General features: G+C 46.2%; 1 protein-coding gene across 1 annotated transcript in view; it reads left to right on the top strand.

The window, feature by feature from the left end:
- BBS9 (Bardet-Biedl syndrome 9) overlaps nt 1-14,289 on the top strand; it is a 313,602-nt gene that overhangs the window by 243,150 nt on the left and 56,163 nt on the right. The window lies entirely within an intron of this gene.

The raw sequence follows: 14,289 nt of genomic DNA, 5'->3' as shown, positions 1-14,289 counted from the left end.
ACACACAGGCCAAATAAATGAGGCATGTGGCCTGCAGTCCGCGAGTTTGACATGCTTGGTGTAAGGGAAGGGAAGGGATAGACACAATGTTCTGGTAAGGGGTGGGGATTATGCTACACACTTCGGTAAATAGTGTATATAATTTATGTGTTAAGTCAACTCTGTGAAGATATGCTGAAATTATTGGTCCTACATGAACAATAGATGAAGAGGCAAAGGGAAGTTCTTGCTGTCTTCAGGTATATGACCATTTGGGGTTTGTTTAGTTTAAATAAAAGAATATGTTGAGCAGGTGTTCAGCCAAGGAAGAATGAAGAATGGTAGTGACAATGCCATGCAAGCTCTCTTCCGCGCTGTGTGCTGGCTGTCATGACAAACATGTTTACGTTGTGTCTCATCTGATCCTCCCAGCAACGGCCTCTCTCGTACAGAGGAGGCAGCTGCAGCTTAAAGAGACTGAGGGACTCTCTCAAGGTCAGACCACAGTGAGGGGGGACAGCCCCGGAGCCCGGATTCCAATGAACCGTCATCCTGTGGGTGTTGCTGCTTTTCCATATTTCTTGTCGGTGCTTGATGTTTGAAAAGTTTATGGTTATTGCAGGAGTTATAACCTCCAATGACAGCAGGTCACAGAGCTGTAGATGGAAGACAATACGGAGTAATGTTCAGGAGTCAGGAGTGGTCCTGAACCAAAGGCATTTATTTAATAGGAGGATAGACAAAGGAATCTGTGGACCCCACCTCCCTGGGAAGTGAGGTTGGTGGGGAGCGCCTGTTTATAGATTTTTCTCATATTAACTCAACCTAATAGTCATTAAGATTGATGGGCCTGTGTGTGTGTGTGTGTGTGTGTGTGTGTGTGTGTGTGTACACTCACGCATGCGTGTGCATGTGTGTCTAAGGATGCATTGTGTTATGCTGGGAACTACTTGGGCTTTGGAGGTTTGAATCTAGACCCTGCTGGGTGACTTTTGAACAAATTGCTTAACTTCTCTGCACTTTGTTTTCTTCATCAGCCCCAAATAATAATTACCTAGAGGGATTGTTGAAAGATTTAGGAATAATATACACATAGTTCTCAGGACTGTGCCTGGAACAGAGTAGACACAGTGAGCAGTAGGTGTTGTTTTTAATATATTTAGTCTTTGCAGGCAGCTCTTAAATCACATGTATCACCATCTCTTGGCATAGACTTGGTACTGCACACTCCCTTCACCAGTTTGGTCATACATAATCTTAACTTCTTTTCAGTAGGTAATGAGAGCCATCAGAAAGCTGAAGATGGGTGAGAAGGTGCTGTGCCCCACAACACCTCTCACTGGTTATAATGAAAGTCAATCTCATGCTACATCTGCCACACAAAGACGTTTGTTAAATATTTATTAGTACGGAACAATTCATGCACCGTGTACTATAGCTGGGTGAAGGCTCAGCTCTTTCAGGTACTAGACCACCACCTTTCTGGAAAGGTCCATGTGGGGCAGACTGGACAATAATCCCACCCAGGATCCATTTACCCTCCCATGGACCTCAGCTAGAAATCTTCTGCCCTGAAGCCAAGACACAGTATCGTTTAGGCTCAAGCCTTGAGCCCTATCCCTTCAGCATCTTCCTGGAATCTTACCCCTGTCCATGCAGAGAAGAGTGTGAATGTGAAAAGATTCAGTAACTCACCTATTTTGAATGCCATGGATTTCCCAATCTGTTTCTGATGCTTGTGGTGCTGATGATCAAACCTCTGACCTCACCAATCAAAACCCGTTTCTGACATTCATTATGGTAATTAGAAGGTCTCCGGGGGTTGCTGGAGCCCCCAGCAGCCCGAGTGCTTGTGGGCTTGTGAGCTTTGTTCCTGATTAGAAGGACAGTGTTTTGAACACAAACTCAGACTGCAGAGTAGTGATTTTCAGCCGGAGTGACTTTGCTCCAAGGAGACGTTTGGCAATGTCTGGGGACACTTGGTGGTCACAGCTGTGAGGAGGGTGCTATTAAAAACTAGTGTGTAGGGTCCAGAGATGCCACTAAATTTCCAACAGTGCCCATGACTCTCCCCCACCCCCTCACCTCCTCATCCCTCACAACAAAGAATGATTTGGCCCCATGTGTCATTGACAAGGAGCCTGAGACGCTCTGCCCTAGAGGGGAGTTTAAAAGGCCTCACACACTCACATTGTATGACTTTGGCTATGATGCTATATTTTAATGTTAAATTACAGTCTTCATAACGCTCCCCACATAAACTTGGTTGTAAAGATTTGAATGAATTTAGTAATTCATTGCAATGTAATATATGTGGAAGGCATGAATTTAGATCCTAGTTATTTATTACCTACTAGAGGTCCAGTGCACGAATTCATGCACCAGTGGGGTCCCTCGACCTGGCCTGTGGGATTGGGCCAAAACTTCCTCTCCAACATCCCCTGAGGGGTCCTGGATTGCGAGAGGATGCAGGCCAGGCCAAGGGACCCCACTCCATGATCAGGCTGGGGAGAAACGCAGGAGGTTGGCCAGATGGGGAGGGACCGAGGGAGGGCTCCAGGGTGTGTCTGGCCCATCTCACTCAGTCTCAATCAGCCACACCCCAGCAGCAAGCTAACCTACCGGTCAGAGCATCTGCCAACTGGTGGTCAGTGCACATCATAGCAAGCGGTTGAGTGGCCTTAGCATATCATTAGCATATTATGCTTTGATTGGTTGAACGAATGACCTGATAACCAGACACTTAGCATTTTAGGCTTTTATTATATAGGATGGTAGATCCAATAAGCAGCATAGCCTGTACAAACTTTCCAAAATGGTGGGCCTTGGTCTTGTTCATCTGGAATGTAAGGATGGACTTCCATTGTCTGAGTACAGTATAGTGCTTCTATAAGCTGCTGGGTTTTTTTTTTGTGTGTGTGTGTGTGTGTGTTTTTGTGTGTGTGTGTGTGTGTTTTAAAAATAATTTTTATTGATTTCTAAGAGGAAGGAAGAGAGAAAGAGAAGGAGAGAGAGAGAGAAAGAAAGAGAGAGAGATTGTCTTAGGGTTTTTTAAAATATATTTTTATTGATTTCAGAGAGGAAGAGAGAGAGAGAAACATCAATGATGAGAGAATCATTGACTGGCTGCCTCCTGAATGTCCCACACTGTGGATTGAGCCTGCAACGCAGGCATGTGCCCTGACCAGGAATCGAACTGTGAGCTCCTGGTTCATAGGTTGATGCTCAACCAATGAGCCACCCTGGCTGGGCTGTCTTTTTTAAAAAAAATGTTTTTATTGATTTGAGAGAGAGAGAAGGGAGAGGGAGGGAGAGAGAGATAGAAACATCAATGATGAGAGAGAATCATTGATCCACTGCCTCCTGCACGCCCCCTACTGGGGATCAGAGCCCATAACCCGGGCATGAGCCCTGACGGGGAATCAAACCATGGGCTCCTGGTTCATAGGTCGATGCTCAACCACTGAGCCACACCGGCCAGACTAAATTACTGCCTTAATGGACACTCTTGTGCTCCTGAGCTATCAGGCTTTCCCATTTACTTCAGTGCAACAAACAGACACTGAATGCCTGAGCCTGGGGGAGGGGCACATCCAACAACAGACGCTGGCCTGGGGGAGTTTACAACACAGTAGAAATCAGGCCCGCACCTTCAGCCAGGCCAAGTCAATGATGAGCATGTCCCAATGGCCTCTGACTGGAGAAATACCCACGTTACCCTAGTTTCCCTCCAACTGAAGCCAGACCGCCCTATTCAGTGCTTTTTTGCATTATTTCCATGTGGTCTGAGCTTTGTAGATGTCTGGCCAAAGTACCACCAGATAGCAATGGTATTATTACATAGTTTATCTAAAAAAAGCAAAATGAATAGAAACCACAGGTGTTCAAGAGAAATAGACTCTCTGAAGAAGATTCATAGAAAGAAAAAAACTCTACAGTTTGACTTTATTGTGAAAATGCCACGTTCGATTCTTTAACTCTGGAACCAATGCCCTAGCCAGTTTGGCTCAGTGGATAGAGCATTGGCCCACAGACCGAAGGGTCCCGGATTCAGTTCTGGTCAAGGGCATGTACCTTGGTTGTAGGTTTGATCCCAGGCCCAGGTTGGGGTGCATGAGGGAGGCAACCAATTGATGTGTGTCTCTCACATCGATGTTTCTCTCTGTCTCTTCCCCTCTTTCTAAAAATCAAGAGAAAATATCCTCGGATGAGGATTAACACCCCCCTCCCCCCCAAACAAACAAACTCTGGAGCCAAGGAAATGATCAGTAGCCTCATCAGCACGGTGGGGTCTTCGGTGCCTTCGCTGATCCCGGGTAATGATGCCTCGTAGCCTTTGCTGCCTTGGCTAAAGGAATGCTCTCGGAACACCCACCAGCTGCCCATCGGGCCATCACTTCCCCTCTTTGGAGATGGCACTCGAGGCTGTGTGGGTGGCTACATAATTACGGACATGTCTTCATGTAGGAATGCGGCCTGAAACCTTCTAAACTTAGAAACTATTCAGGTCAGACCCGCGAATGTTGTTTTTGGACAGTGATCACTGTGGCATTCTCCAGGGTTTGTAAAACGAGCCCTGACATTGCCAGCCATAGATTTCAGCTCTAACAGCGATCTGTTCCGTGGGTAACCCTGGCCCGGAGAACACTCATTCTTCTTTTTACAACTTGACTCCATTAATTATTATTTTTTAAATTGGGGTTTCACTTGGCTATAGGTAGATAATTTTATGGGAAGGGGTAAAAGTTTGGTCAGCGGGGGTGAGGGGGTGTAAAAAGAGTAATTAGGTTTGAGATCAGTTGTATTTTTAATATTATATTCGCCAAGCAGTGGGGTTAGTTTCCTTTCAGCCGATTAAGTTACATGACTATTTGGTGAATAAACTTTGCAGAAATAGCAAAATTTGTCTCCGTGTCACTCGTAAATGATTTATTGTCTTTCTCATTTAACATTTTTATGTATCAATGGTATATATTTTAAAAGTCCCAGCCAAAGTCTATATTCCAGCACTGCCTACCTTTTATATTCTTCTGGGCAGAACATGAAAAAAGAAAAAAGAGAAAGGTCCCACAGTATGGAGTAGAAAGAAATTTCTCAGGAATAATTTGTTTTTCTAAATCCAGTTTTATATGAATTCTCAAGGCATTCAGCAAGTGGAGAGTGGTGTCAGGGAAAATTATAATCCTAGACCAGAAAAGCCGTTACAGCGTCTGAGCGCCACAGCGATCAGACCATGTTCCAAAGCACCGGGCGACCAGGCAATTGGCAGGTCTCTTTTTATGAAGACAAATAGCTTGTGTGACCCAAGTTTTCTACTGAATGGGTACACTTTTCCTGTTGTTTTGCTAGCTACCCCAAATGGTAGCATGGTTAAAAATGTAGTCTAATCCTGGGTTTGGTTGAGGAATTTCAGCTAAATGCAGGTTACAGGGGAATCTTAGGTTTTTACTCCATGTGAGGTGCAGTAGAACACAATCCCGTCCTCTATCCTATTTATACAAAATAACAGAGTAGCAAAAGCAGTGAAGAATTAGGTTCTTGTTATGTACCTTTGAAGTAAAAACTCCGGGCTCTCTTTTATCTAGATTCAGCACATAGATAATGAGATACTTCTTGCATGGGTGTCTGGCATTGAAATGATCTCCATGCCCTTTCTCTTTTCATTTTAGACTTTATTGTGTTGTTTGTGTGTGTGTTTAAAATATGTTTTTATTGACTTGGGAGGCAGAGGGAGGGAAAGGGAGAGCGAGAAACATTGATGAGGGACATCGATCAGCTGCCTGTGCACGCCCCCTACTGGGGATGGAGCAAGCAATCTGAGTATGTGTCCTGACTGGGAATTGAACCGGTGATCTCTTGGTTCAGAGGTTGATGCTCAACTTATGAACCACACCAGCCAGGCAAACCTTATTTTGTTATTATTGGTAAAAGAATAATTCTTTTGGGTAAAAGTTGGATCTTTCCAGCCAAAGTAAAAGCTTAGACCCAGTCAACTTTTTTTTCTTTCTTACTGCAAGGCCTTAGCCATGCTGGGGTCTGCCGCAGACGCCTGCTCAGATAACGCCGTTGCATGGGAAGCATGCCCTAACTCTTGCCTGCTTCCAGACCTCTCCCAGACGGGAAGTGTCTTCTCACCGGAGGGCCGCCCTGTGAAGAATACATTCATTGCAGCAGCCATTAGAGCTGCCTGAAGCCGGGCGTTAGGCAGCTATGACTGAAGGTGAAGTAGAGTGGTTTTTTAAAAAGTAGATGACAGATATATCGAGGCAGGTTTGTTGTTTCCATGAGACATCACTTGGGCTCCATTCAAATTGGGAGCCTGACAGTGCCTGATTGAGTGTCTGGGATTTAAAGGACAGTTCAGTGTGTCTCCTAGTTGTGCTGGAGTTTTGGGTGAACTGTCTTTGAGGTTCATCCATTCAGCCAGCATTCAGAGCAGGGGTGGGGAACCTTTTTTTCTGCCAAGGGTCATTTGGATATTTATAACATCATTCACAGGCCATAGAAAATTATCAACTTAAAAATTAGCCTGCTCTATTTGGTTAAACATTTAATTAACTCACCCCTAATGCCTTGGCAGGGCCAGGCCAAATGATTTTGTGGGCCTTATATGGCCTGCGGGCCAGTCGTTCCCCACTCCTGAGTTATGGGATGCCCACTGTGTGCCGAGTGCTGGACAGTTGAGGGCATGTTGGGGACTTACCAATTGCTGTTTTTACACTGGAATTTTTTGGGCTAAGTATGAATTTAATTTTCTTTCTTCATTCTCATTGTGTACTTTATGAACTTTTTATTCAAGTCACCAAGTTTTCTAGCATTTTCAATAAGGTACAAAAGAAAATTGAACAATGTTTAGCTCCCTGATTCTAGAGAATAAGGCACACCAGGCAAAGGTGGGGATCTGCGTTTTTAAATAGAATTTCTAAAGGAGTAAAAGAGGGAACACAATGCACAATTTACACAGCTCCTAGGAATACATTTCATACAGAGTCTCATGGCATTCCACTTTGAAGCTTGATTGTCCTTGGCTACAAAATGAGCTGTCCCATTGGGTGACTGGACAGAGAGGGTGGGGTCACCAGCATCAGCTTAGCTGGTGGTAGTTGGTAGTGGGCCTCAAGTCCCAGGAGAAAGGTCCTCCTTTTCCATATCGGGTGTTACTAAATGGAAATGAACCCTCAATTATAGGCAGTACTAAGAATTAATGACCAGGGGCCAAACAAAATAGAAATGAATAGAAGGGATGTTAACAAGCTTTTATTGAATACGATCTTAGAGGTGAGAAAATGAAGTTGGAGGATGGCAAAGTACTACCCCAAGCTTGTACAGCAGCAAGTAGCATCATTAGTATTCTTACTTAGTGCTAATTGGCTCCAAAGTCCCACGATTATTCTATCATCCAAAATGCTGTTAGCACCTTTGCAATATGGTATAGCCATTAATCTATCAAAACTCTCGCTTAAGTAGAGGTGCCTTAATTTGTGTTTATTTATCCACCTTAATGAATTATATTTTCACAGTAATTTTAATTCTCTTATTATTTTAATAGCTTTCTTGAGATGTACTATATATAGATACAGTTTACCAATGTGAAGGGTACAACTTAATGATTTTTAGCATATTCACAGGGTTATGCAACTATTAACACAACCTCATTTTAAAACAATGTCACCCCGTAACAGAAACTGCACACTGATTAGCAGTCACTTTCTATTCCCACTTATCCACCACCCACCTCCAGCCTGAGGTAACCACCAGTCTACTTACCGTGTCTATAGATTTGCTATTCTGGACATTTCATATAAATGGGAAAACACAATATGCAGACCTTTGTGAATGGCTTCTTTTTAAAAATTTATTGTTGAAAGTATTACATATGTCTCCCTTTTCCCTCTTCCATCCCGCTCCTGCCCCCTAGCACAGGCCCTCACCCCCCTATTTCCTGTGTCCATTGGTTATGCTTATTTGCATACACACAAGTCCTTTGGTTGATCTGTGAATGGCTTCTTTGTCTTAGCATAATTTTTTAAGGTTCATCCGCGTAGTAGCATGTAGCATGTGTAAGTACTTCATGTGTTTTTATGGCTGATTAACTTCCATTATATGCCACATTTAATTGATCTCTTTATCACTTGTTGGACATTTGAGTTATTTCTATTTTGGGGCTATAGATATAATGCTATTTACTCTAAACACTCATGAACCAGTTTTTGAGGGGACATATATTTTCACTTCTTTTGGACATAAACCTGTAAGAGGAATTGTTGGGTCCTGTGGTCACTCAACATGTAACTTTTTGAGGAACCGCCAGGCTGTCTTCCAAAGCAACCGCACCCTTTTGCATTCCTACCAGCCATGCTGGAGGGTTCCGATTTCTCCCCGTCCTCGCTGACACTTGGTATTCTCTATCTTTTTACCTGTCTCATTTACTTCAAATATGTCTATGAATTAGCCAAAGAAAAATATCCTTACTGTTACTTTATGGATAAAAACTCCAAATCTGCAAACGTTAAATAAAAAGCTCAGAGTGTGTGTGAACAGAGGGGAAGTGCCATGAATAGTTCAAAACAGCAAGTTGCCCACAAGCCATCGAAATGGTTTTGAATCAGACACAGCCACGTTGGTCGTTAGGGCCCGCATTTCCCACCCCTCCATGTTAACGGTGATGAAGCTAGAGCCCGGGCCCGGGAAGGAAATCGAACACTGGCTGAAGCTACTTGGGAGAGAAGCCAGAACTAGAAGCTCGGTCTCCTCGCCTCCCAGGCCACTGTTCCCACAGAGCCTACTGCATTCTGCCCATGGGGTTTCTGAGCTCACCCATACCATAGCAGCTCCGTTTTCTTAACTCGTCCATCCATGCCGACCTTTTATAAATAAACCTGGGGCACTGGAAGGTCAGCAAAGCCGAAACCTCCCATTGGGAAGCTGCGGGAGGAATTTGTTCCACGTATGGCCTGGGATGAAACGCGTGCAGGCAGAAAGTGAGCGTAGGCAGCGCTACTTGGGTCTGAATCTTGGCTCTGCTGCTTCCTAACTGCTGGACCCTTTCTGTAATGTCCCCTTGTTTTTAAAACGAGGGCACGAAGGGTATCTACCTGGTGAAACTGTTCTGAGAATGAAATGAGATAATCTCTGTCCCAAGGTTAGCGCAGCGCCTGGGGCCTAGGAAGCCCTCGGTAAATGTTGACAGGTTATTAATAGAGAACACCCACTCGCTCAGACCACTGAAAACATTGTAACCTGAGATTTCTAGAAAGAAAACGAGTCATCCCTTTCATACAAGTCGTCTCATCAGAGGAGCAGGCCTTTAGAAAAATAGCTGCTTCCTAGTCATCACGATTCTGAGCTGTCTGGAGCATAATACAGTCCCCTTTGTGAAGAGGGGAAAAACGCGCCCGGCCGGTGTGGCTCAGTGGTTGAGAGCCGACCTATGAACCAGGAGGTCATGGTTTGATTCACTGTCAGGGCACATGCCCGGGTTCGGTGCTCGTGTGGGGTTTGCGGAAGGTGTCTGGGTTTGATTTCGGTCAAGGGCACATGCCTGGGTTGTGGGCTCGATCCCCAGTAGGGTCATGCAGAAGGCAGCCAATCAGTGATTCTCTCTCATCATTGATGTTTCTATTCCTCTCTTTCTGTCCCTTCCTCTGTCTGAAATCAGTAAAAACAAAAACAAAAACACAAAAAACCCCACATATTTAAAGCCCTTTCAGAAACAGACTTTTGAAAAAAATAAGAGGGAAAACACTGGGTTAACTTCCCACCCTTCACAGATTCTGAACGGATTTCCTTTATATTGTAACTTAGACAGAAACCAATCTGGGATTTTCAGCTCGAGTTGACCTCAGAGTAAAAGCCCCAAGTGGGAAAGGTTTACGAAAGCACATATCCTAAGATGGGTGGAATATATCATTAGTATTTCCCTTAATATCTTTGATGATCAAGATGACAACCCACTGGGTTATTTTAGGGCCGACTGCATACATTGCAGAAGAAAGGGGCCCCACGAGGACCCAGAAGACGGGAGTCCCACCCTTCTCCCAAGCTCATGACCATGGACAGTGTGTCCACCTGAGCTGCAAGCTGATCAGAGCTGTCAGCTTCTGTCTCCTCATCAGAAGGGGGCCAGGGGACTAAGGGTTTCTCTCCCAGAGGGTCGTCTCGAGGACCCAATGACAGTCTGGGCATAACAGCGGAGGCACAGGGCTCAGTACACGGCAGCCAGAGAGCCGTGTAGTGGGTGCTGTGCGCCACACGGGAGATCTGGGGGTGAGTTCAGGTGAAGAAGTTGGACATGTCCGTGTTCACATTGCATGATTCATGTCTGCTCTGCTGCTGCTGCTGCTTTCCTGTAACCAATTTCAGAGCCTCTCTTGGCAGCTGGAGTGTTTGGGATTAATTTCACACTTGCTTTATGAGTTGAGCCTTTTCCTGCAGGCAGCTCCCTGGGCCTCTGCCTCATGACTTTGGCATCAACTGATATGGCAGTGGGACAGAGATGTCCTTTGGGGCCTCCATTTTATTTGGAAACCTTCAGTTTGAAAAAGCAAAACAAAGGCCATCAACACATCGTGCTTGAAATTGTTAGCATTTATTGTTTCCTGGGGCCTTCCCTCTGCCGAGCACCAGGGAGCCACATCTTGCACGGCCCGGGAGGAGCCCTCCAATATGAGTGCTGCAGCTGCTTGGACTCCTTCGCTCAGCGCCAGGTGAGCTGTGAGGTCTTCTAGGCCTTGGTCCGACCTGGGTCTTGACGGGCCCAGCCTGTGCAGCCCTGTTCATTGTGTTGATTCTGCTCAATTCATCTGGCTCTCGCGGAGGACAAAATAAACTTGGCTGTTACGGGTGAAACCAAGTGGAGAACATGGAGATCTGCTTAGTATTTCATGCTGGCCAGTAGGTCAGGGAAATTTTCCTAGGGGGTAACTTACATGAGGGATTGTTTATCCCCTTTCTTTCCAGTTGCTGGGACCATTTGGGGATAGCAGACTCTTTCCACAATGGCACAGACATGCATCCAGGGAGAGCCCGAGGGGAGACCTGGGCTTCTCCCGCCTGATGTCTTTTGGGCCCAGCTCAGGAAAGATCTGTGGCTCGGGCTGCTGTCTCACTGAGAAGCCATTCTTCCACCACAGCTGTGTTTAGCAATTTGGGTGGGTCCCGCACTGACATGCTGTTACACTTAGTAAGAATTTTCCCTGGATAGTGAGGAACGTGCATAAAAGCCTCTCTTGAGTCCCAGCTAATGCTCCAAATGTTTACTGGGATCCCATAGCTGCTGAGTGTGTCACCTCCACCAGGTGATGCGCTCACTCAGAACGCTCCGTGGCTCCCCAGTACCGACAGCGTTAGGCGCGTGTTCTTCATCTTGACATTGTGGTTCTTTGACAGTTGCCCATGTTGCCTTTTTTTTTTTTTTAAATCAAATGCTCTTCCCACAATGGAATATTTGTTCTTCTCTGAACAAGCAGCCTCCACTTTTCTACTTTAATGCATTTGGTCAAGGTGTTTTCCTCCACTGTGAAAGCCCCCATATCCAATATCTATTCTTTAAAAAAACATGTTTTTATTGATTTTAGAAAGAGAGGAAGGGAGAGGGCTAGAGAGATAGGAACATTGCTGAGAGATTTGCTGCCTCCTGCACACCCCCTACTGGGGATCACCCCCCAACCTAGGCATGTACCCTGACTGGGAATGGAACCATGACCTCCTGGTTCATAGGTAGACACTCAACCACTGAGCCACCCTGGCCAGGCCAGTATCTATTCTTGTGGACACATTTCAGGTACCTCTTCCAAGTGATGTGCTGGTAAATATTGAACAACGGGCTCCCTGGGGAGGAGAGGCGGTGGGAATTCTGGGGTCTTTTGTAGCATTTGTTGACTTCCATGTTGTCAGTACTTCCACTGTGACTGATTTCAAGGGACCTGCGAGAGGTCTCAGAATATGGACTTGGGGAGAAATGGGCAATAACCATTTCTGTTTCCAACCTGCAGGGGCAATAAGCATAAATAACCTCCAGGGCCTAGACATTAGTGGGATAATTAGGAAGTAATTTTGAGTATTTATTACCTTTGCTTCAATGTATTTAATTTTAAGTTCATGTAATTTAATTTTTCAGAAGGGCCCAGTTTAACAGTTGACTCACAAAATTTCCCCAAATAGAACCGTTGGTTTTCTCTCCTGAGCCAGGTGGAGCTGGCTGCTTCCTCCCCCACCTCTCCTCTCAAAAGCCCCCCTCCCAGCACCAGCGAGGCCCTTCTCTGAACCTGGGGAGACTTCAGGGCTCATCCAGGCTTTGGCGGGAAAGACTCACAGTCCACATCCTGGCCTCCTGTTTCCTGGGTGTGGGCAAGCTGGCTACCTAGTTAGCAGTCCCCAGTGTGAAATGAACACGTAGGGCCCTTGTTAAAGGCAGGAGAAAGGGCCAGTAAGACAGCTACTAACATATCAGCTTTCTCCTGTGTTCAGGGTCTCACTTTCACACCTTCTGATGGTATCTTTTATTTTCTAGCTAATGTCATTCCAAGTAAGGAAAAATTAACATTTAAATCCTTAGTATGAATTTGATCATTAACCGCTGTTATGCGATGCCAGTTTTAAATGCAAATCTACGAACACGTAACTCTAGGTGTTCATGAGCACATCTCCTCTGCTCGCGCATGTGCTCTATTATCTTAACACCACCACCTCCCCCCCCGCCACACACCTCACACACACATCACAAAACACAAATGCAAAAGCAAAATTATTAAGCATTTCAAGAGGGAGATGGCAGGGCACTGAAGCAGGCGTGGAGCCCTCTGAGCGAGGGCACAGTGTGTGGGCCCAGATAGCACTGGGCACGTTCCTTACATCTGCGAGACGTCATTTGTAAAGTAGAGATCACGCCTGCTAAGCCCAGGACAGGTGTCTGCGAAGGCACTGCTACCGCGGGCACAGGGCAGGATGCCGGCGGGCAGTCTGTGCTCAGTTCCCTGGACGCATTGTTATTCACAGCAGTCCTGATGTTAATGGTGTTCCTCTCCCAGTCTATAGGGTCTTCCCTACATGGTCAGCATTGGCCTCCTTGGCCTATTTTCCTTTCTTCATTATAAACTCTTTGAAGGTAGAGGTGAGATCTGTCACCACTGAATTCCCTGTAGTGCTTCCTGCAGATTTTTGCACCTGCCTGGCTCCCGGGAGGTGTGCATGAGCTTGCTGTTTGCATGATTTGGCCTTACTGACAAGAAGCACCTGTGCCTTAGTATCATGGCTCCCACAGTGAGGCTTGATTGGTAACAGTCCCAGGAAGGATACAATATGAAGTTGGGCTTTAACAGGAGTCCGTTGTAATCATGGCGGGGGAGGGGGAGGAGGAGGACGAGGGGGAGGGCAGATGAGTCCAGGTGTTTTGGTTTAAGGACGGTGGCCTCCCCTGTCTCTTGGAGGGGCTGCCTGAAGTCATGGGGAAGGGATGCGTTCCAGGCCTCATCGGAGTGAAAAGACCCCGGGACATTAACTCTGGCCCGGAATAATTTGTCCCTTTGGGAAGTCCTTTCACACTCTGTGTCCTGCACAATTAGGACATTATTACAGTAATGTTTCTCTCCACTGATTGGTTGTGTATGTGTGTTTTCTGTCCAACAAATCGTAAGACCCTCATGGGCTATAAGAAGCCTTGCAGGTCTTTTGAGCACGATGGAAGGCAGCACAGTGATAGGTGCACAGTGAGCAACGCACTTTATTGTGCAGCTGACTTTGGCCCCAGTTCCCAGGGCTCCCTGGGGAGCCAAATGCCCTGAGCCAAGGGGCGAAGCGTCCCCGTCCGCCTGGCATTGTCAGGCCAGGACCTCCGGCCGCTTTGTCTTTCCCTGACCTATGTCTCTGTCCCAGTGTCCCCCAGACACCCCGAGGCCTGTCCCCCTACAGCGCCTCTCCCTCCGTGGAATTTGGGAGACCACACAGCTGTAGAGTCGACTTGTTTGAATGATGATTTTTTAACACGCGCCTTGGGCCAGTGTCAATAGCCCATGAAATCTCACCGAATGGATCGTCTGCACGAGACCTCGGAAACTCGGCTGAGCCCCAGGCCTCACGCTGGTGGGATGCACAGGAAGGTGCTCGCTGCGCTGGCTTTGCTGTTCCCATCCTGGGGGTTGTCTGACGTCTCTCGCCTCTGGGCCAGTCCATTCATTACTTTTAATGAGCACAAAATTCACCAAGACATCGAAATAACATAAAACACCAATGGGCAGCCTTGGATGTCCCATCCAATTGTTGCTTTAGTTCTGCCCCCCGCCCCCCCCAGATTATTCAACAGGATGAAAAGAA

Source organism: Myotis davidii, unplaced genomic scaffold (genome assembly GCF_000327345.1).
Source record: "Myotis davidii unplaced genomic scaffold, ASM32734v1 scaffold573, whole genome shotgun sequence".
In the NCBI taxonomy this organism is placed as follows: Eukaryota; Metazoa; Chordata; class Mammalia; order Chiroptera; family Vespertilionidae; genus Myotis; species Myotis davidii.
This window is presented reverse-complemented; position numbering and strand designations above follow the sequence as displayed.